Consider the following 23,758-nt stretch of genomic DNA (forward strand, 5'->3'; position numbering starts at 1 on the left):
TCTACTGCACTGTGACAGTTTGTTAGCCTAGCTAGTGCTGAAAAGGAATTTAGTGTTACTTTTGTTGACTTCTATTAGATTTGAATAATATCTGGTTTGGGCCTTACGCAGAGCCTGCTTATAGGACAGCAGGCAACTTTTCCATGCTTTTAGGGATTCTTCGGTGTGAGAGCGACGAAATAATCCCTCTAACTTTCTAACTCTTTGTTTATGTGAACGCAGTTCTTGGTTGTACCATGGGGAGGCGCGCTTTGGCCTAATGACCTTCTGTTCTCAGTCCAGTTTGTCTCTCAAAACAGGCACCTGGTTTGTCAATTCAGCCACCTTGCTTTGTAAAGCAGACAGTCCCTCATTGTAGCTCGGGTGTCCAGCTTGCCATTCTTGGATTCTTTTCACTTGGGCTGGGTCTATCTTTGCGTCCACTGTCTTTGTAATTTTGTCAGTAATCTCCAGTATCTCTCAGAAAAGGTTTATTGTCATTGTCAGTGAACAGAATTCACAAACATAGTAACATGCTTTGGTGATATGGTGCAAGATAAAACAAACAATGAGAACAACCTAACCCTAACAACCTATACAAAGTTAAAAAGGAACAAAATCTGGTATAGGATAAAAATGATAAAATAATATATAAGGCTTACTATGAACACAAGATTGTTGAAAGTTGAATTTACAGATGTAGTGCAAAAAGTGAACAGTGCAGTGAGTGATTCAATTTTGGTTAAAGTGACAGTGTTTAAGAAGTGTTCATGAGTCCAACGACGAGGGAAAGAAACTGCTCTTGTGGCAGCCTGAGGGGAGTGGCTCAAAAAGTCTGTGGCAAGGGTGAGAAGGGTCGGCTGTGAGCCGACCTGCTCGTCCCAGAGCCCTGGAGACGTACAGGTCCTGCAGAGACGGAAGTCTGCAGCCGATCACCTTCTCAGCAGAGCACACAATGCACTGCAGTCTCTGTTTGTCCCTGGCTGTGGCTCCAGCGTACCACACGGTGATGGAGGAGGTGAGGATGGACTCAATGATGGACGTGTAGAACTGCACCATCATCTGCACTGGCAGCTTGGCTTTTCTCAGCTGCCGCAGGAAGTACATCCTCTGTTGGGACTTCTTAATGAAGGAGCTGATGGTGAGCTCCCATTTGAGGTCCCGGGTGATGGTGATGCCGAGAAAGAGGAAGGGGTCTACGGTGGTGATGGGGGAGTCTGTGATAGTGAGGGGGGCTTGGGGGCTGTGTCTTTCCTGAAGTCCACGATCATCTCCATTGTCTTCTGGGCGTTGAACTCCAGGACACCAGCCTCCCTCCTGTAAACAAACTCATCCTCGTCCGAGATGAGCCCGATGAGGGTGATGTCATTCGCAAACTTGATCAGTTTTACGGAGTTGTGGCTGAAGGTGCCACGTACACGGCAGTTTGTGTACATGGAGAAAAGCAGATGAGAAAAAACACAGCCCTGTGGAGCTACTGTGCTGATTGTCCGAGTGTCTGAGACATTATTTCCCAGCTGCACGCACTGCCTCCGATCCGTCAGTAAGTCTGTGATCCACCTGCAGGTGGAGTCAGGCACGTTGAGCTGGGAGAGCTTGTCCTGGAGCAGAGCAGGGAGGATTGTTGAATGCAGAGCTGAAGTTCCCAGGGAGTCCAGGTGCTGCAGGGTGAAGTGTAGTGCCAGGTTGATTGCGTCGTCCACAGACCTGTTGGCTCTGTAGGCGAACTGCATAGGGTCCAGCAGCGGGAAGATGAAGGACTTGAGGTGGGGCAAGACTAGGCGTTCAAATTACCTCATGACTACAAACGTCAGCGCCACAGGTCTGTAGTCATTAAGTCCAGTGATCTGGGGCTTCTTGGGGACAGGGACAATGGTGGACGCCCCGGACTCACGTCCGTAAAATACACTCAACAGCAAACATGCGTCCGAGTCGTCCTGCGCACATGCGCAGTGGAGGAGTTGTGTTGTGTTGCTTTTCTCGTGGTGTAAATGGAGTTTAATGGCAGACCATGGCTTTGGTTTATTAACTTTACAAAGTCCAAAAGCGGAAGCGATGGGCTCCGGGGCCCGTCTGGGACCCGCAGATACCTCAGAGCTGAGCAGAGTTTAGTCAATATCATTATTTGCTCCAAGAGCTGCGTCTTAAGGATTTTTTTTAATCTTGCGCTGTTTGTTTTGGGTCTTTTTCCGGGTTGTGGATGTCACTGGAGCGTCATCTCTGATTGGCTGCCGCAAAAAGTTGGACAAAGCTGAACATGTCGGCGTCGGCCGCTTTGGACGTCTCGGGCGCCTCGTACGCGCGCCCAAAGCGTCGAGAGCGTCCGAAAACGCAGGAATGGCGCTGCTAAAACGCAGAAATCACACCGCGGAAAACGCAGGACGCTTTCGTTGCACGTTTACATAGACTTTGAATGTAAACTGGACGCTTCGGACGCCGCGGTCTGTAACCCCCTTTAAGGTGGCAGTGTTGTGCCCTCTGCTCCGCACAGTTTGGGAGAGGTACGTGGTTGCTTTTTGAACAAAAAAGGACAGAGACGTTCACATCCTCCCTCTTCCGTTTAATTTAAGAAAAGAACAGAGCTTTGCACAGGCGCATATCACACATTTCCGCTAGCCAATAGAAATGAACATTGTAAACATGTCATATGTACTTTTTAGTATTTATACTTTTGGTACTGAATACAGTTTTAACAACCTGTCACATAAACCGTTTAGATTGAGTTAATTCCTGCATAATTCCTGAAAAGACTGTATTATTTTGGCCGTAACGGTTCATGTATCGACTAGACTGTTTTTAAGCGGTAACTGAAGCCGACAGCAGCTTCAGTGATTGGTTAAATCCACCTGTCACTCACTCAGTGCCTCACATAGCCGGACCAATAGGAGGAGTGGGCGGGACAAATGTCTGTGTTTGAGCAAAGAGCTGCATTAAACAGAGAAACACTGAGTCGAGATGTCGTCTGAAACAGCAGATTGTAACAGGATCAGATCAGGATTAGGTTTTTATCGTCTCATCGTCGGCTCCACCAGAGACACAGAGGAACCAGGAGCAACCAGACCAAAGCCAACAAACAGAGGCTCTGAGGAGCTGCAGATGGAGGAGTGGAAGTGGAACAGACTGTTATCATGTAAAACCCTATAGAAGGACAGAGCTCCAGCCTCAGAGTCCAGGAACACACCTACTCTATCTGACCTGTAGTAACAGTTTGTTTCCCTTTTACAATGATAAACAGACCATGTTCCTCTTCCATCTCTCCTCAGACTCCAGGACTGATCATTGTCTCCAAACCTACAGTCCTTAGCGTCTCCTCTCCGTCTGATTCCTCTGTAACTCACTGCTACATCTACAAACCCTCTCGTCTCCACCTCCCAGTAACAGCGTCCAGTCAGAGCGGTGGAGCTCAGGACCTGGGGACAGGAACTGAACCTGTCCTGGTGAGACGGAGACAGCTGGAGCTGCTCCACATTGGTCACTGTCCTTTTGTCCACAGACAGCTCCAGTTTGTCGTTGGCCGTGTTTGGATCCAGAGTGACGTGACAGAAATCTGCAAACACAAATACACTGTTCACATTAACCTGAATCTTCTCCTTGTGTTATTTTAAATATATGTATAGAATAATAAATGTATGTTTCATTTTTCTTCAAATCTACAATAAATTAACTTTTTTCTTTTACTTTATTGTTGTATATCTGTTGTATATCTGTATTCCATTCTATTATTAGATCTTTATAAATATTGGTTATTGTGGTTTTGTTATTTAGATGTTTTACAGATTCAGTGTAATGATTTATGTCAGATTTAGAGAATTTTGCCGTTTGAATATAACACTCACCAAGAAGAAGAAATAAATGCATTTATGTTTTTATATAAAATATATTCAAACAGTTTTTTCATATTTTTCTAATTATAGTTTAGTTTGTGATGATGAAACAGTTTTTTCTGAGAGATTGGTCCTTTTCCAAAGCAGTTGCTCCTCCTCTTCCTCTGCACTTCCACTAAACTCTGGGTGAGTCTCCTTCAGCTGAGAGCAGGTTCCTTCATTAGAGGCTCAGAGCTTTGGCTTTGGAACCACACCCCCTCACTCTGAAGAGACACGCCCCTTTACCAGAAAAGCACCGCCCACTAATGTCGCCAATGTCAGACTTTTAGATTAAATTAATCATTGTTTTTTGTTCATGCAGATCCTCATGCTCTCATTTCACCTGTGACTGTGTCGAATGTGGGTCAAACTTATTATTTTTGCATTTTAAAGTATTTTACAAAATGAATCCATCATTTACAAAGTCAAATGTGGCACTGTAACATTTCTTAATTAAAAACCTATATCAATTAATTATGGACGTCAATAAAATGGAACAAACACCAAAAGCAGCTCATGGATCTAATAAAAGATAAGTTTTTACTTTCACACATAAAACGATGTAATAAATGTGCTTTAGGCTGAGCAAAATAATATGTCTGTTTGCCGTAACCCGACCGATCCGGAGTGAAACTATCCGACTGGAAAAAAATCTGCATTTTGTTGAAAAAACGTCAAAATCTTTTTCCATTATTTCGCCGACTCACCAACCGGTCTTTCCTAAACCGCTGCGTCGAATATTTTTTTCACGCTAGTAATCCTATCTTTTGTCCCAAAGTACTAATAACGCACTGCGCAATGCATGTGCGTCTTCATATTCAAAATAAAGGATAATGGCGTACAAAAGGTCGATTGAAATATCTTAAAATCGTGAGATTTAGTCTCCCGATCGGGTTGATAGAGACGTTTTCCGTTATTGACTGTTGAAGCCTGACCCCTGGCGGTCACTCAGAGTGAAGAAATTGCAAAATTTTGATCTTTTTTTTTGCCTTCAAAAAAAAAAAAAAAAAAAAAAAGAATTTGCCTACCGACCGACCCACTTGAAAAATGTTGGCTCGGGTTACAGCAAACAGACAATTTATTTGGGGCAGCTTTACAGGTGCATATTCATATAAAATAATAAGTCCCTTCCACCGTGAACAGCACTCGGCTTTCAGACGCACTCCACTCGCTCAAACGGAGCCTGATCATTAAAGACTGTTCTCAATGTGGCGGCTCCTTCACGTGAACGAGCGAAACAGAGTCAGGACAAAGAAGGGAGAAGAGAGCGCTTTGGAAAAGACCCAAACACAGCTGAGTTTCATTGATGAAATCACTTCCTGTTTCATCTAACAAAATCATGACATGACTTCCTGTTTCTTATAACATACTCATGACATCACTTCCTGTTTCTTATACCACACTCATGACATCACTTAGTTTACTCACACTTCCTGGGGCTTGGGACCATCCAGCGCTCTCCAGCAGGATCCAGCCTGAAACACACACAGCTCTGTCACTGAGGGTCACTCTCACACATGGACAGTAGAGTTTTCTAAAGCAGAGCAACACAAACACAACTATACGACTGACATGAGAGAAATGAGGTCACACAACAACAGGAATGAAAGACACAAGACTGTGCCAAACCTGCTACAAAACCACAGCAGCTTTTGTTTGTTCATCAGAGTTATGGCTGAGGGAATAAATTAGTTTTTAAATCTATGGTTTTATATGTGACTGACCAGAGGAAGTGACTCAAACTCTGAGTCCAGGATGTGATGGTCATTCATGATTCTATGATCCAAACCAGTTTCACACACTGCAAGGATGAACTCTGCAGCAAACCATTATTTTAGAAGTCGACTCGTCACTCATTATTTTTATGACTCGTCCAGTCAAACAATCCATTTCTATTGAGCCTTGAAGTTATTTTCAATAGAATGTGGCCAGTTTAAGACAAAAACAGAACTCATTCTTCTTGATGAAGGATAGTTACATATGTTCTTATTTGTATTGAATGATAGCGCTGTGTTTGTGATAGAACATGTTTCCACATTCAATGATGTTGCTGTTGATGGTGACGAGGTCATGTGATTTCACTTGTGTGGAATTGTATTGTTGATTTGGTTTTTGTCCAATCACAGAACAGTGAGCGTTCAAAAGATCTGGGTTTTCAGGCAGTGGACAGTTCCTAAAGCTGGGGACACACTGCACCACTTTTGTAGTTGTGAGAGATTTAGAACGTTGTGGAGGGTTCACACGACACGACTGGAATCTGCCTGACAACAGAGAGACTGCACTTAGCAACCGTCTGTGTTGAGGGAGTCACACTACAAAACTCACTCACAAATAAAGACACTTTTACCTACAATATACAATCATTAATCTACAAAAACACTGTTATAGTCAAATAATTATAGAGCACATTTTCTTAATGCTTTATGAAGAACATTTTCTCTATAATTAGAGCACATTTTCTGTCAGGACGGTCGTGTTTGCTGACTTTTCATTGGTTAAACAGCGTCATGTGACCAAACAAAGCGACTAGAGTCTAGTCACATCTTTCTGTGGTCACTTAGTGATCTGAACGTGAGTCCAGTCTTAACAGCTCCACACTACAAGACTGAAGCAGCTGCGACTTCATCCATAGATGACAGACAGAGACTACATCCCACTGACATGATGTCATCATTCTTATCCAACCAGGAAGTCAAATGATAAACCTCACCAAAAGTGTAAAACTGGGCAAAATTTTTGTTAAAATCTTAACATAATCATGTGAACTACGTTTAAATGAAATGTTTTGTCTAAGCAGTTACACTTTGAAAGGGCAAATATTATGTATTATTTAAATTGTTTTTAGCCTTTAAACATGTATCTTGGAGTGTGCTTTTGAGTATCTTTAGTTTGGCATCTCATGTTTTAGAACTAAAATAACTGCTGTTTCTCAAGGGGCTAATGGTGTTATTCCCTCTACAGCCAGTAGATGGTGCCAACACTCAAATAAAACTTTCACCACATACTCTTGCCATGGATCTGTTAATATATCTGGATATTGCTAGGTTAAAGCTGTGAAAACAAACTGCTGTTGTTCGACTGACAGGGACCTACAGCTTTAACAAACGTCGGATTTTATGGGGATTTTTGCTTATTTTCAGGTGATTTTCTTTTTTTCCGGTTCAAAATCTTTCAGTTCTCTTAAAAATAGGTTTGAAATCTTTAACTTTGGCTTTAAGCGAGCCGCGTCACTTGATACTACTTCCGGGTCACACAACTACTGGAAGTAGCTAGCCGCTAAAGGCTAAACTGGTGACATGTGCCAATGAGCGTTCCCATTTGCTCAAAAACGGCGGACATGTTTTATGGCTGGGGCTTGACGCTTGCCTGTTTACTTCCTTGCAGTTTTACTGATCGTGATTAAATGTGAGAAATTAACAGAATGAGTCTGGCGATGATTTATGGACTTGAAAACAGCAGAGAAGATTCTTAGAGCCATGTCAGTTATTGAGGAGATGTTTTTGATGGTCGGACAGGAGAGGACTTTCTAACCAGGCTTCATCAAACTAGTGTGGATGAAGTTAACTGTTACTCCAGGTGTGTTTTTGATGAGGAAACAATGTTAGAACAGGGTTAAAGGACTGCAGGGGGCAGTGTGGAGCTCACCTGAGGGACTGCAGGGGGCAGTGTGGAGCTCACCTGAGGGACTGCAAGGGGCAGTGTGGAGCTCACCTGAGGGACTGCAGGGGGCAGTGTGGAGCTCACCTGAGGGACTGCAGGGGGCAGTGTGGAGCTCACCTGAGGGACTGTAGGGGGCAGTGTGGAGCTCACCTGAGGGACTGCAAGGGGCAGTGTGGAGCTCACCTGAGGGACTGCAGGGGGCAGTGTGGAGCTCACCTGAGGGACTGCAGGGGGCAGTGTGGAGCTCACCTGAGGGACTGCAAGGGGCAGTGTGGAGCTCACCTGAGGGACTGCAGGGGGCAGTGTGGAGCTCACCTGAGGGACTGCAGGGGGCAGTGTGGGTCGTCCCGTAGAGTGGTCAGGAGCTCTGCTGAGGGTCCTGGATGGTTGTAGCTCAGGTCTAACTCTGTCAGATGGGAGTGGGCGGAGCTCAGAGCTGAGGCCAGAGAAGCCCCGCCCCTCTCAGAGACGAGACATCCTGACAGCCTGTAGACACACAAGGACACTTTCTTAAATTCCCTCGGTCTTCCACTTGATCATGATTATATGAGGATTATGTGTGATAACTTTCAGAAAGGGAAACACAACACATTGATGTGGGACATGGGGACGGTCTCACCTGAAGACCTCCAGTCTGCAGGGGGCGCTCTTCAGTCCAGAACACAGACGCTCCACTCCTGAGTCCTTGAGGTTGTTGTTACTGAGGTCCAGATGTGTCAGACTGGAGGAGCTGAGGACTGAGGCCAGAGCATCACAACAGTCTTCAGACAGTTGACACCAGGACAGACTGAGGAGAGAACATGATACAGTCAATGACAAAATGTGCATTATGACCAGTGTTGGGAAAGTTCACTTTCTACATGAACTAGTTCAGTTCATAGTTCACAAATTTTAAAATGAACTAGTTCATAATTCAAAATGTTTAACTAAGTTCACAGCTCCAAAAATGAACTGGTTCAGTTCTTTTTTTCAGTGTTATGCTAAAATGTTTCTAAATTATTTGCACAGTCCATATACAACCACAGGCAGCAATTATTTTATTGGTTTAATGCTGAAACTATGTGTCAGATTTCATCTTCATATCCAATTTTGAATCCTTACCTAACCAGGATTTACATTCACATTGAAGGGACAGCCTTCCCCAGAGGCAAAGTTTGCACAGAAATGTTAGATTGTTCCCATTCTCACCAACCTTATCATAAAACTCATGTAACTGGTCATAGGGCGACTCCTGGTGCTCTGTTGCTGTCGCGTCCATGCTGCTTTTTGTTTTGATGTGCATGCGCAGTGCGGTGCGACACGCGAAATCTCTACCTGCGCTATTGGCCTCTACAACTTCGGAGCTCTCACACTTGCCTTGCATAGGCTCTGGTTGGGCAACATAAGATAAGATAAGATAAGATATTCCTTTATTGTCCACACATGGGGAAATTTCATTGTTGCAATTCAGGTAGATACAGAGGAAAAGAACGAATAACTTATAGGAAGTTTAAAAAACACTCAATAGAAGAACTCTTATAAACACAAACTCTTATATAGTAGAAAAAGCTTCAGTTGTAGTCATCTGGACTCAGTTAGAAAAAATAGACGTTTCGACTCTCATCCAAGAGTCATTGTCAATAAAAGAATTTAGATCGAGAACTCCGATATTAATACTGTTCTGTGGTAAGACCCGCCCATTGGGTGGAGCCTTCCTGAAGTAGAAAGAGTTGTTTGTTTCAACAGAAACTCCCCCTTGTATCTACCAAGCTAGCCTATTCAGAATTTTAATGGGCTATTAGAATCCTCTTTGTCTTTGTGAGACCCTGGCTCAACCACCCTGAGTACCTGATTAGCATCTAAATGTCCTGGTCCTGGTCCTCTACCTTTCCAGGGGTTCAGTATACCATTATAGATACCAGGAAGATTGAATCTTAGCCCTCCATTTCTGTTTAAAGAAGGTCTTTCTTTTTTAACAAAAATAGCTTCCTTGACTCCTCTTTCAAACCATCTTTTCTCTCTGCTTAAAACCTTCACCTCACCGTCTTCAAACGAGTGATTAGAGGCTTCAAGATGGAGATGCACGGCGCTCTGTGGTCCTGAACTTGTATTTCTTCTGTGCTGATAAAGCCTCTTGTGTAGAGGCTGTTTGGTCTCACCTATGTAACGTTCTTTACAGCTTTCTTCACTGCATTGGATTGGAAAAACTGCAGAGATTTTTTAGACAACACAAAGTCCCTGTTTATTTTAAACCAGGAAACACTTTAAGACAAAAACTGGTTCACCCTAAGGACAAGTTGCCGACTCAAAAACAGAGCAATGTAGTTTATTCGATCCAATGCAAATGGATCAAATGCTTCCACCTTGAAATTCTGAAAGTTCACAAGTCCGATAGTAGCATTATCTAAAGTAACTGTGCGTGCTGCTGCTCACAGATGTAGATGATGGAGTCCGCGCTTGCACCGGAATATCCACAGCTGTAGATCCACAGCGAACACCGGGCCGCGCTGTGGATCAGCTGTGGAGCCACAGCGGACTCACTCACACCGGTCTATTCAACTTCCTGGTATAATTATACAACCAGATATATGCATAAAGTTAGCAGTCTTGCCGTGAACAACAATAACACACCATCATGCACACAGCATCAGTCAGACAGCTGCATACGGTGGCTACGAAAAGCATAGACAACTGCCTTGATGTGAAAATATCTTACTTTTTCGTATATCCAAGTTGAGGCTTCGCGAGGTTTTGGAAACTGTCTTCTGTGAAATGTCGGTAGCATAACATTGGTTGCCATACATCGCCGCTGGGATTCCAAAAACATTCTCTTAGTCCGGACAAATCGTGTCCAAAGACGTCCTCTACTCTTCCGTTTTCCCTCTTGAGAGATGTGCATTGCTACACATCTCCGTGTTATTGCAAGATTCGTTGTGTAAAACGTAAAATTCCGCTCTGTTTAGCACAAGGGGTCCGGCTACTGCGTGTTACCAGTCTGACGTCACTAATTTTGAAACAGCGGTTAAAGAATTCAGTTTCCAAGGCGGTTGCTATGAAGCGTTCTCAGGTTTGGCCGAATTAACTCTTTTCTGTCATCGGTTAAAACCAACCATCCAGACTTCGTTGTGAAAAAAATAAAGCTATATTCCACTTATTAACTGACGTTGCAGCCCATCTTTAAGGATCTTGCTAAGCACACAACGGCATATCAATCAAGCATGTGCAGCCAGGGAAACGTGCTGCTATGCTGGGGACGAGCCAGAACAAGGCTGCAGGTGAGCAGTAGGACAAAAAGGATGATTGATATGAGGAAGGACTAATCGGCTGTCCACGCCATGAGGAAAAATGACTCAGAATTGGCGCCAAAAAATCCTCCATAATTCCTTTAACACTGTCAAGCTAAAATTATTTATTTAGAGATTGTTTTTTAACTTTGTTAGAAATGTTTGTTTATAACAGGAAAAGAGTGAGAAATTAGTGACTAAACAATTTAAACATTTCTGTTTGTTTTTAGTTTGACAAAAAACAGAACAATGATCAAAGGAAAAACTAAAGTATTTTTCATGATTAAAGACTGTTAAAGATGTGAGAGTTACTTGCATTTCCATCGAAGTTTAACACAAAATAAAATTGAATTAATCGGAACTAAAATGTTATAGTTGTTTATCTGTAATGTTGACTTTTAAAATCCAAATATTAAATATCTTTGTAGAATGGTGCAGCTCAGGTGAGAGGCAGCGCTATATGATCTGATCTGGGGCTGTTCTGAGTCTCACCTGAGGACCTCCAGTCTGCAGGGGGCGCTCTTCAGTCCAGAACACAGACGCTCCACTCCTGAGTCCTTCAGGTCATTTCAACTCAGGTCCAGATGTGTCAGACTGGAGGAGCTGAGGACCGAGGCCACATCACAGTTGTAGTGCTTCAGTTTACAGCGGGACAGACTGAGGAGAGAGAAGAATATTAGAGACGAGAATCATGATGATCAGTGTTAATAAAATCTAGACTCACTTGACTTTTCTGGAGGCTTTTATTACAGGCAGCAGATGAATGAAAGCCACTGGAGAAGGATCGTATTTCCTGAGGTCAAACTCCTCCAGGTCTGAGTCTGAGGACAATAAGAGAAAGGCCACAGCCGACCACTGACCAACAGACATGTTTTTAATCAGAGAAACGTCCTTCTCTCATGAAGCTCTGCACCTGCTCCATCAGACTGTGGTCGTGAAGTTCATTCAGACAGTGGAAAAGGTTCATACAACTCTCTGATGAAATATTATAACCATAATGCAGCTTCTCTTTGATGTACTTTACTGTGTCCTCATTGGTCCGTGAGCTACTTCCTGTCTGAGTCAGACCCACTAACAGGCTCTGATTGGTCGGCAGAGACAGACCGAGGAGGAAGCGCAGGAACAGGTCCAGGTGTCCGTTTGGACTCTCTAAGGCCTGATCCACAGCAGAGCGGTAGAAGAGCTCTGGACTCTCTGTGAGTTGTCGTGGCAACAACAGGTTGACTCCAGAGTTGTAGAAGGTCAGATGGACGTGAAGAGCAGCCAGAAACTCCTGCACACTCAGATGGATGAAGCAGTAGACCTTGTTCTGGTAGAGGCCCGGCTCCTCTCTAAAGACCTGTGTGAACACTCCGGAGTACACGGAGGCCCCTGCAGCATCCAGGCCACACTCCACCAGGTCTGAATCATAGAAGATCAGGTTTCCTTTCTGCAGCTGCTCAAAGGCCACTTTTCCCAGAGACTTCACCATCTCCCTGGTCTCTGGAGTCCAGTGAGGGTCGGTCTCAGAGCGGCCGTCGTACTTGAGGCTCTTGACTTTGGCCTGGACCACCAGGAAGTGGATGTACATCTGGGTCAGAGTCTGGGGCAGCTGTTCTTTGACTCCTGTCTTCATCACATGGTCCAGGACTGTGGAAGTCATCCAGCAGAAGACCGGGAGGTGGCACATTATGTACAGACTGCGAGATGTTTTGATGTGGGAGATGACGTCTGTGGCCTGCTGTTCGTCTCTGAACCTCTTCCTGAAGTACTGCTCCTTCTGTGGGTCTGTGAACCCTCGCACCTCTGTCACCATGGAGACGCACTCAGCAGGGATCTGATTGGCCGCCGCGGGGCGTGTAGTTATCCAGAGGCGAGCGGAGGGAAGCAGGCTCCCCCTGATCAGGTTCACCAGCAGCATGTCCAATGAGACGCACTCTGTGATCTCAGTCAGGACCTGGGTTTGGCTGAAGTCCAGAGGAAGTCTGCACTCGTCCAGACCGTCAAAGGTGAAGAGCACCTGGAGCTGGTCAAAGCTGCAGAGTCCTTTGGCTTCACTGAAGAAGTGGTGCATCAGTCCCACCAGGCTGAACTGTCTCTCTCTGAGCACATTTAGCTCTCTGAAAGTGAACGGGAACAGCAGCTGGATGTCCTGGTTGGCCCGGCCCTCAGCCCAGTCCAGACTGAACTTCTGAGTCAGCACTGTTTTCCCCACGCCGGCCACGCCCTTGGTCAGCACGCTCCTGATTGGTCTCTCTGTTAAGTCCTCTTTGATTGGTCCCTGTTTGTGGGCGGGGCCTTTAAACATGTCCTCACATGTGATGGCGGTCTCTGGAGCGGCTGGTCTCCTGGATTTTGTCTGGATATGTCTGACCTCATGTTCCTGGTTGACCCCTGCGGCCCCTCCCTCTGTGACGTAGAGCTCTGTGTAGATCTGGTTCAGGGGGGTGGGGTTTCCTGCTTTAACCACGCCCTCAGACACACAGCTGAGCCTCTGCTGCAGACGCCTCTTCAGTTTATCTCTGCAAACTCCAGCCAAACTCTCTGTAAAGACAAACAAGAAGAACACGGTGAACGGTCATCTATGGTCAGTCCCACCTCTGGTCCAGAGTCCAGGTTTACAGCCACACACTGTTCTCTCTCTAGATCAGAAAGACCTCATGAGCTGCGCCCACTGTAGAGACACATCCAGGAGCAAGTTCAGGGAAAAGAAATCAAATGTGAAATGCAATAAAGTTATTGCATCCAGTAGCTCATAGTCAAACTTAAAAGGACACAGGAAGTGAGGAGTGTTTCTAGTACTTACAAAGTTCAGCTTTTAAATAGTCTAATATTTATTAATTTCCACTTAATTAGAAATGTTTTCTACTTCAAAATATTTGTATTCCACTGTTTAAGACATGTCTTTAGCTTTCTCTTCAAATCATTTGCTAAGAAAGCGGAACTGAAGAAGTTTCTTGGATATTCACTCTTCAAATCTTTTCTCCAGTGACAGAATTACATTTTCTTTTGCTGTGACACTGACCTGGACGACTGAGGGATTACACAGACATATACAAATGTTTTGTTTTCATGTGAAAATTACGTGTGTTAAATCCTGAGCAGATAATCAGGAGCAAGTCATGATTCAGTCTCATATGGACACATCGCTCGCTCTGGGACGAGGGCAGATGCTGTGGAAAAACACCTTGTTTAGACAGAGTTCTTACTGCTGGACAGACGCTTGGCCACATCCTCCTGTTTCATCCTTTTCAGGAAGTCCAGCGCGATGGTCAGGACGGCCTCACTGCTGTTTTGCTCTTCCTTCTCAATCTCTAAGCATTCTGGGTTATCTGAGGCCAGGACCCTGAGGAACCTCTTCAGCTGCTCTTTGACAAAGCTCAGGACCTGCTCCTCCAGCCACTGGAACACAAACTCAGTCAGAGCAAAAGAACACACAGAGACAGTGTTTGTGTACAGACCGTGAAGACGTGGAGCAGCGGCTCTACTCTGAGGCGCTCCGGGCTCCACTCCGCTCTGGGGACAGAGTTACACCTTTGAGCGCACAGGATTAAAAGGAAATGATAACTTCATTCTGTCATTAATCCCACAGTAAGGCAAGGCAAGGTAAGACAAGTTTATTTGTACAGCACATTTCATACACAAGGCAATTCAAAGTGCTTCACATAACAGGAAAAATGCATCAAAATTACAAAGAAATTACAGACCACATACATAGCATTCCGGACACTCTTTCCCATATTTATTTGACATTGCCAGCATGACAGGTGTTGGAGAGATAACTCCGAACTGTGTGGACTGTAAGGTGCTGGTTCAGGTGTGCAGATGTCACTGCTCAGGAGTGCCAGCCAGAGCACTAGTTGAGGCCAGGATGGATACTCGGATAGACGGAAATGATGAGGAGACACGACGATGCGTTCAGTAGCTTTATTAATCCTCACAGGCACACACAGACTGCAGTCCAGTGTTGTTGTTGTTGTTTTATGGCAGTTGGCATCCGAGTGTTGCATTACCGCCAGACTTTATTCCCTAGACTTTGTCGAAGTCCTAAAAGTCCTTCTTCCAGTGCTTTGACTTCCAGTGCTTTGACAAAGCCCAAGAGGTCATGAGATGTCTTGTTATTGTATCCTATAGAAGTTCTTCCTCCCCTCAGACTTTGTCGTAGCCCTTAAAAGTTCTTATTCCATTGCTTTGGTGTTACAAAGCCCATGAAGTCATGGGACGTCTTTGTTGTTGTATCCTTTAGAAGACCTTCTTCCATCACTTTGGCGTTTCTAGGCCCATGAGTTCAAAGCGCGTTAGAACATCCTCTTGCTCCTCATCCTCGGCTCAGTCTCCAACACACCCCGACTCTATAAACGTTTACCCAACCCTTTGCTATATAAGTAAGCAACCACAGCCTCACACAAACCCTGTGACTGGATCGCCAGAACGTTCCGCAGATTGAACTCCCGCCCATTATTCCGAAACCACAAGGCCAACCCGGCCCTTTCTCTATCATAAGCCTCACAGCGAATCAGCACATGCTCGACAGTCTCTGGCACCCGACAGTGACCACACAGACCGGTCGGATGTTTGCGTATCCTACTCAGTGACCAATTGAGTCCAGTATGGCCAATCCTCATGCGGGCGAAGGCCCTTTCCTCCCACGCGTTCCTGCCCATGGACCCGCAAGGACCCACACTACCCTGTATGTGATAGAGATGCCGTCCAGTAACACAGTGGCTCCAAAGGACTCGTATCGCCGCTCATATACCTTGCCACAGGTGGTGTCATAAAACACATGTAATGTCGTCAAGCCCATGCGATGTCACAAAGCACACTATCAGGCAAAGGGGGGGGAAAGGAAAGGAATGCAGGTGACATCATAAAGCACACTATAATGCAGGCGCGCCCCCTACTGGTTGCCCCACTAACTGCAAGAGCATAGAAACAAAGGAGCCACAGGGACTTTTGTACAACAGGTTTCTCCAGGATGGACACATCACTTTTAAATTGATTATTTCCCATATCAACGCGCTATCTGCAAACTGCACACGTCTGTACTGAGCGTATGTATCTTTTACGACGACTCTCTCGTCGACGCCTCCACCTTATGTGTGGTGCTTAGAATCTTTAACGATGGACCCAGTCTCGTCTGCCCCCTCCCTAGATTTAGCTTTCACTAAACTAATTGTCCTAGACAAAACCCGACCAAAGCTTTTAGAATTAAAACTGGCTATTGGTCAGTGGGTAGGTGTGCCAGGCTCTTCCTGGTCTTTACAATAGGCTTAGTGCCGACCGACAACCTAACCAGCGAGTGTTCTAACCCACTCCCCAGGCACCTGCTCTGCTGCTGCCCTTGGACACCGGCACAATGGGCTATTGTGTCCAGCAGAAGTATTTATATGTTCAATTTTAATTGTGTTTAAATAGTTATACATTTAAAGGGGCTATTTTTAGGATACAATTTAAAGGTGCAGGGTACTACCTCAAAATAGTCCCAGACCCGTATTTTAGAAAAATCGGTCACACAATAGTCCGTCTGCCAGTTAACAATTAAATCACAAAAGTTTAAGAAATAAAAGAGAAGAGTGCAAGGAAGAATACTTTCAGTCATATGAACAGATAAACAAAACTGTTTTTAGCTAAGATTCGAACATTGTCAGAGTAGAAGCCTGTCTCACATCTTCAGGAAGACTGTTCCAGATTTTAGCTGCATAACACTGAAACGCAGATTTCCCATGTTTAGTCCTGACTCTGGGCACCAGCAGGAGGCCAGTCTGAGGTCCTCAGAGTTGGAGATGGTTCATATGGCACTCAAGATGTACTTTGGTGCTAGGCCATGGAGAAACTTGTACACAAACATAACTGTTTTAAAGTCTATTCTCTGAGCCACAGGGGGCAGTGCAGTGACCTGAGAACAGGACTAATGTGATCGTACTTCCTGGTTCTAGTCAGGATCCAAGCAGCAGCGTTCTGGATGTACTGCAGCTGTTTTACAGCTTGTTCAGAAAGGCCAGTGAGCAGGCCGTTACAGTAGTCTAATCTACTGGAGACAAACTGGAGACAAATCTGGTTTGGACACTATATTTTTGATTTTGGCAATGTTTTGTATATGGTAAAAAGCTGCTGATGTTATTGATTTGATGTGACTGTTAAAGTTTAAGTCTGAGTCCATTATTACCCCCGATTTCTGACTTGATTTTTAGGTTTTAGAGAGAGACTCTGGAGGTGACCACTAACACTTTCTCTTTGTTTCTGTGGGCCAAAAACGATGATTTCAGTCTTGTCTGAGTTTAGCTGGAGAAAGTTGTTTGCATCCACACACTGATCTGTTGGATGCAGTGACAGAGTGAATCCAATGGTCCATATTCACCTGCCAACAGTGAAACATAGATCTGAGTGTCGTCTGTATAATTGTGATAGGACACATTTTCACTGCGTATCAGCTGACCTAACGGCATCATGTAGAGGTTGAACAGAAGGGGTCCCAGGACTGACCCTTGGGGCACCCCACAAGTCAGGGGCATGTGGTCTGAGACACAGCTACCAATTTCAACAAAGTACTTCCTGTCTTCCAGATAGGAATTTAACCAGATCAGGGCAGTGCAAGTGATACCCACCCAGTCCTCTAGTCTCTGTAAGAGGATCCCATGATCCACAGTGTCAAAAGCAGCACTCAGATCTAACAGAATTAGACACATCGAGGCAGCATGTAGATGAACTCAGACTGCTGATGAACTCCTGGACAGTTTTGTCAGTTACAGGTGCAAAGGGAGTTAGCTCTAAGTGTCTAGGTCAGTGGTTCTTAACCTGGGTTCGATGGAACCCAATGGGTTCGGTGGGTCCACCTCAGGGGTTCGGCGGAGGTCAAAACAAACATCAGACTCATCTGATTCGTCCTGCAGGGAATCTGGTGCGCTCAGCTCAGTAGTCGACTTGTGACTGTTATGATGGTACGTCTTGTGATTTCTTTCTTAATATTTTAGATTGAATCAAAGCCCACATTTCTGGGCAACGTCTTGGTACCAGCTTGGTACCCAGAGTCTAACCTGTATCAAACCCCCTTTTGGAATAAGACCTGACAGAGTCTCAAGAGTCTAGCCTGTATCAAAGCCCTCCTTTCTGGGATAAGTTTTGGCACCAGCCTGGCCCCACAAGGGCCAAAAGGAATAGGGAACAGGCCCCAGAGTTTACCCTGAATCAAAGCCCTCCTTAAAGGGTTTTAAGTCTTGGCATCAGCCTGGCCCCACAAGGGCCAAAAGGTCAGGCTCTGGGGCCATTTCCCTTGTCCTTTTCTATAACTACTATAATATAATATAATATCTTTGTGAACAATCCTTTTCAAGAATGCTGGACATAAAAATGAAGAAAAGGAACATACTTTGTTGTGAAAATGACATGAGAGTGGCACATTTCTGAACTGGTCTCTGAAAGAGAACAGCAGAAGTCACACTCATGACGTAAATATTCATTATTATGTTTTTGTGGCAAAATCATGTTTTGATGATTTTATTCTTTGAACACAGTGATGTTGATGCACGGTTCATTTTGTGCACCAGTAAAATATATAACTACGTTTTGAATTCTGTGGCCCACCCCCATGCATAAACCTGACACCCCACAACTGAGATATAACTATGATAACAGACCTTATCTTATCATCATTCTTTAAAATCTGTTTTTCTTGGATTGTTTTGTGGTTTGTCAGGTTCGTGCATGGGGCTACAGAATTTGAATTAAAAAAAAAAACATTTTTCCAATTAAGAAGGGTTCGGTGAATGCGCTTATGACACTGGTGGGGTTCAGTACCTCCAAAAAGGTTAAGAACCACTGGTCTAGGTGGTTTTAGGGTATTTTTGTGCATTGTGGGATTTATAGCATTTTTAATGCTCTGAACTTTGTCATTAAATAATAATGCAAACTCATTACACTTGGATGTGGAAATTAGTTCTAACGGCAGGGTTAGTTCTAACTGGAGGGTTTGTTAATCTGTCTACTGTGGCAAACATGACACGCGAGTTGTTACTGCAGCTTCCAATAATTTCAGAAAAATATCTTTCCCTAGTTCTACATAAAATTAGGTTGTACATGTTCAGCTTCTCTTTGTAAATCTCTTTTTGAACCTGGAGCTTTGACTTGCGCCATTTCCGTTTGGCCCTGCGGCACTCCCTTTTGTGTTCCCTGACCGAATCATAATTTCTCCACGGCGCCTTCTGCTTATTTTTAACCATTTTAGCCTCCAGAGGGGCAATGGTGTCTAGAACATTCAAACACTAGATGTAACAGAGTTCAACAAATCATTTACATTGGAACATGAGACATTTTCAAAGTTTATCATTTCCATAAACAGTGCACCTGTGCCATCATTTATGTGTCTCCTTTGAACAACTGCAGGACCAGCCGGTGGTTTGGGAAAAACAGACAGGTCAAAGAAGACACAGAAATGATCAGACAGACCACATTGACATTTTAAATATTTACCCCTTTTGTAATTATGAGATCTAGAGTGTGCCCTCTGCTGTGGGTGGGGCCTCTCACATGTAAGACTGAAGGTTTCAAGAACAGCATCAAGCTCTTTAGCGTTTCTGTCCAAAATATTATCAACATGCACATTGAATCACCCGTAATGACCAAACCATCAAAGTCTGTGCATACGACTGAAAGCATCTCAGTAAAATCATCAATAAAACGTTGGCAGTGCTGGGGAGGCTTGTATAAAACAATGAAGAGAATGGATGGAGACAGTTTTAGCTCCATTTTAAAGGATACATACTCAAATGATGAAAACACCCCAAAAGACAACCTGCGGGGAATTATTTCATCTCTAAAGATAGCACAGACTCCTCCCCCCTTTTTGTTTTCTCGTGTTTCAGATTCAAACTTAAAGTTAGGTGGAGCAGGTTCTATCAGAACTACATTCCCTGTGTTTTTGTCAAGCCATGTTTCAGTTAAAAACATAAAATCAAGATTATAAGAAGAAATTAAGTTATTGATAAGTCATTTGTTACATAAGGATCCGACATTTAGCACAGCAAGTTTCAGACTAGTTTCAGTGAGACTGAGCTTTATCTTTTCACAGGGAATATGAATCAAATTTCTCAGATTGGGCAGCCTGACTCGCATTTTGTTTTCCCATCTGTATGATGTGACTACAGAAATAGCACTAGGGGGGGCTCTTTTTACATAGGGCCCCGGGTTGGTTTGATTTTTAATATGACAATAAGTCCTGGCAACGCTGAGAACCAGTGCATCCTATCTATGGGAGATACCAGGTGAAAGGCGAGGGGGGATGGGTGGTGGGGCTTTTGTAGCCGGGGAGAGTTTGGGACCAGGTGAAAGGCGAGGGGGGATAGGTGGTGGTGCTTTTGTTGGTGTAGTCGGCTTGTGTGGGGAAGAGTTGATAAGTATTGACATAACTCTTGATCTTGCTATATTTGGCGTGAGTGGAGCCATCTTAAGGCCTGATTCGATCAGATATTCAAGATGGCTGGGAAGGCCCCTGGGTGAGGGTGGAGATGAGAAGGAGAGTGAGGAATCTGTAGTGGGAGTAGATGTTTCAGGGGGGACCCAGGGCTGCTCTGAAGGCAGGGGCGATGACAGGGATGTTGTCGAGCCTGTCACAGATGGGTCCAAGGCCTTTGAAGATTGTTGTGGTGCTGTTGCAGATGATGTTGAGTGATTGTGGAGCAGAATCCTTTTCTGGTGGTGGTGGTGGAGCGACTGCTGATGAATCCTTTGGTGGAGGCTGTAGTTGTAGTGCTGTTGATGCTGACACACTACTATGTGATCTAAACTTGTTACTAAATCATGTTTTAGTTTAGTTTGCCATAAGAACTGTGTTCAAAATGTGTTCATGTCGTACTTAATGTACATGCTCATTACCTGCTAATGAAATGTGTTAATTGACGATGTTGCAGTTTTTTGTTATGGTTACATGTCATTTTTGCTGGGTTAAATTAAATTGGTCCAAACTGAACCAAGAGTTGGTTACTCCCACTCTAGGCCACTCCTCCGAGGTCAGAAAAAGACCAGGAGAGCCTCTGCTCTAGCTCTCTTCCCTTTGGCTCTTGTCTCCAAAAACTCTACTTTCAGCAAAGGCTGAAGCGGATATCTTCATCAAAGAATGCACAAGTCAACGGACCTTGGACTCCTCAAACTCTTCGAACGCTAAACCTGCTCAAGAATCAGCGCCACGGACAGCTCCAAGGATGCAAAGAGCTCTAAGAACGCAAAGACGTGAGGAGGCCTTGATCCACATCCGGGCCTTTCTTGGACACTTGAGACCTGAGAGTGGCTGATATTTGCAGAGTGGCATTAAATCCAGGTTCCCTTGAATTAGAATTAATCAAAACTTAATTCTTAATACCAGTATTTCTTCTAACTAAATTGAGCCCAGGCACAGCCTATGTAACCAAACGTGTAATTAATTGCTTTTATATCTTTGTTTATTAAACCACACCAAATCATCCTGGTTTATAGAGCTTTTGTATCGGTCTTTATATAATTATAATTGTCGGTCAATGAATCGTGTACTCCCTTTCAGAGAATGATGCTGAGTAGGTATTAATGTTTTAAATATAAATATGAACATTAACTACCTAAAATCCTACACGTGTTGTCCTCAGTGTAATGGCTAGTCCCAGAGAATATACATTACATCTTGGTACAAATGTGTGAGGAGGAAACGAGTATGCATACCCTACAATGTTTTGATTTCCACTTTATCAAGCACGTCGAATAACTTCAAGAAGTCTCTTTTCAAAACTTCAGTCTGTTCTTGCCGTATATCCACTGCACCCACGTGCTTGCCTGACCAGCTATTCCCAACACGTTTTGGCAAACTACTTATCAAAACTGTGTGTGGGTCTGGGGCTCGACCGCTGCGTTCCAATTTCTAGGGCGGAGTTTAGAGCAGAGACAGAACCAATCACATAAACCCTGAAGTGACGCAAAACGCTTAACCGGATATTACGTAGCCCATGTCAACAAGGCGTGTTCCGCGTTATCCGTCCCCAAACGCAGAAAATTTCTCCTGAATCGCGATGACGCCATTCGTATAACCGCATCTAACGCACGTTCATCACGGCGAGTAGAGCGGACTTTACTGATTGTTCAAACCGAAGCGAGGGCAGACGCAAACACTCGATCACGAGCCGGGTCATGAGCCGGGTCCAGCATCTTGAATGTTTTGGAACGGGGGGGTGGAAAGCTACTTCCGTATCCCAATGTGACACGTTGAAACCTCCGACTGGGATTGGATAGGTAAATGGATTACCGACGACTTCATTGGCTCTGACTCGGGTTCTAGACCCTTACGCATTCGAACAGAATGTGGGCGGAGCTGGCGGGTCAGGCAACCCACGTGCACAATCAGCTGTTTAACTCCTCGATGTTTAGCCAAAACATTTGGAAGGAGTGACGTTATCTCAGAAACAGTTGCACTGGGAAAGAATTTGTGTTGATTTTCATCACGTTCACGTGACTTATCGCGCCATCCCCTATCAGCAAAGTGTCTGTGACCTTGAGGTTTGACACAGATCCTCCCTCTGTCTGCTGCATTTTGGCCACGTCATATATTACATTTTCCTTTGTTCATTTAATTCTGTCTCTGAAAGTGGTAAAATTCAGTTTGTAAGCTGTATTTTAGGTGACTTTGCGTTATCTTTGTATCGTTTAGGATTTGCAGTTTATTCCAAGATACAGCCTGGTCTTTAGACAGTTTTGGGAACGACACAGTCACTGCGGTTTAGGTTGAAAGTAGCAGTTTTTCTTGTAAAAAATGTGGACTTCTTACAACAGGATGACACTGGAACTGTATCTTGGAGTCCTTTTTCAGATTCCAAAACAAATTTCACAGTCTTTCTTCCTTCTTCTCCCGAACATCTCGCTGGCTCGTCAGATATGTCGTAAAACGGTTCTTAAAATCCTTGGTTTGCTTGAAAAAGTCATAAGCAAAAATGTTTGGAAGACAAAAAAAAAAAGCAAAATAAATAAGGAAAGCAGCGATAGCAAGCTGGAGCGAGCAAGAAAGCGTCTGCACTCTTTGGAAGCAGGAAAGTACAGTCTTGTTTTAGTGGTTGCAAACAGACTAGATTGTCTTTAGTTTGCTGCTTACCTTGTTCTTGCCTCGCCCTCCTTCCTCAGCCCTGTCCTACTCTCACACAGTGTCACTGTGGACTTACCCTGTGTCTTTAGATGGAGCGTCCTTAAATCCACTGCCCCAGTCTTTAGAGAATCCAGGATTGGATTTTCTTCTGGTTTTAGGTCCAGGTTTGTCCAGTTTCCTCCTGAAGAAAACAAAATGATCAATAACTTCAACAAATAATAAAAACATTGTGATTAACATTACATTTATTACATATTATTACCAGATCATATACATTTTAATCTGTAAACATGTGTTTGGTAAATGTGTTCTTATTTGGCCTGAAAATTTGACCAAGATTCAGAAAAATGCTCAAAAAGGACAAAGTGTGAGATGAAGGAGTGTGTAGTGTTAATATACATTAAAATATGTTATGATTATTACTAAAGCCTATTTAAAGGCGCAATGGACGTTTTTTCGGCGATTTGAGAACTCAGGCGGAAGTGCGCATGCGCACTCCCCTGTGCGGACTGATACAACACACACGTGCGTTTGTTTATTAGCGCAACGGATCACATCGCATCTCTCGTCTCCCGTAGATTCCGTCTTCTTCTGAGTCAGCTCGAACACTCTTTCTCCGTCTTAATTTCGTCCCGTACACTGAGGGAACTATATCATGATAGATCAATGCGCTTAGACATGCGGAAACGTGGGGACGAGCCGCACGCGGCTGCAGGTGAGCGGTAGGTGCGTTTTATGATTGATATGGGGCAGGACTAATCGGCAGTACACGCCACAAGGAAATAAGACTCAGATTTGGGCCAAAAAAATCGTCCATTCAACCTTTAAATAGATTTAATTATAACACCACACACATCTAAGCTTGTTGTAAATGAAAAAAAGAAGTAAAAAACGTATCCGTCAGTTTTAAGACAAAAGGAAGA

At 44.2% G+C, this 23,758-nt stretch overlaps 1 protein-coding gene and 1 pseudogene across 3 annotated transcripts in view; one reads left to right on the plus strand and one right to left on the minus strand.

Annotated features, from left to right (window-relative positions):
• The window catches only part of LOC140354724 (NACHT, LRR and PYD domains-containing protein 3-like), a 334,575-nt gene that overhangs the window by 13,866 nt on the left and 296,951 nt on the right, over positions 1-23,758 (plus strand). The window lies entirely within an intron of this gene.
• LOC140354730 (NACHT, LRR and PYD domains-containing protein 3-like) overlaps positions 2,975-23,758 on the minus strand; it is a 32,999-nt pseudogene continuing 12,215 nt past the window's right edge.

Source organism: Eucyclogobius newberryi, unplaced genomic scaffold (genome assembly GCF_026437365.1).
Source record: "Eucyclogobius newberryi isolate DKJ021-1_F unplaced genomic scaffold, fEucNew1.0.hap1 SCAF_11, whole genome shotgun sequence".
NCBI classification, from domain to species: Eukaryota; Metazoa; Chordata; class Actinopteri; order Gobiiformes; family Gobiidae; genus Eucyclogobius; species Eucyclogobius newberryi.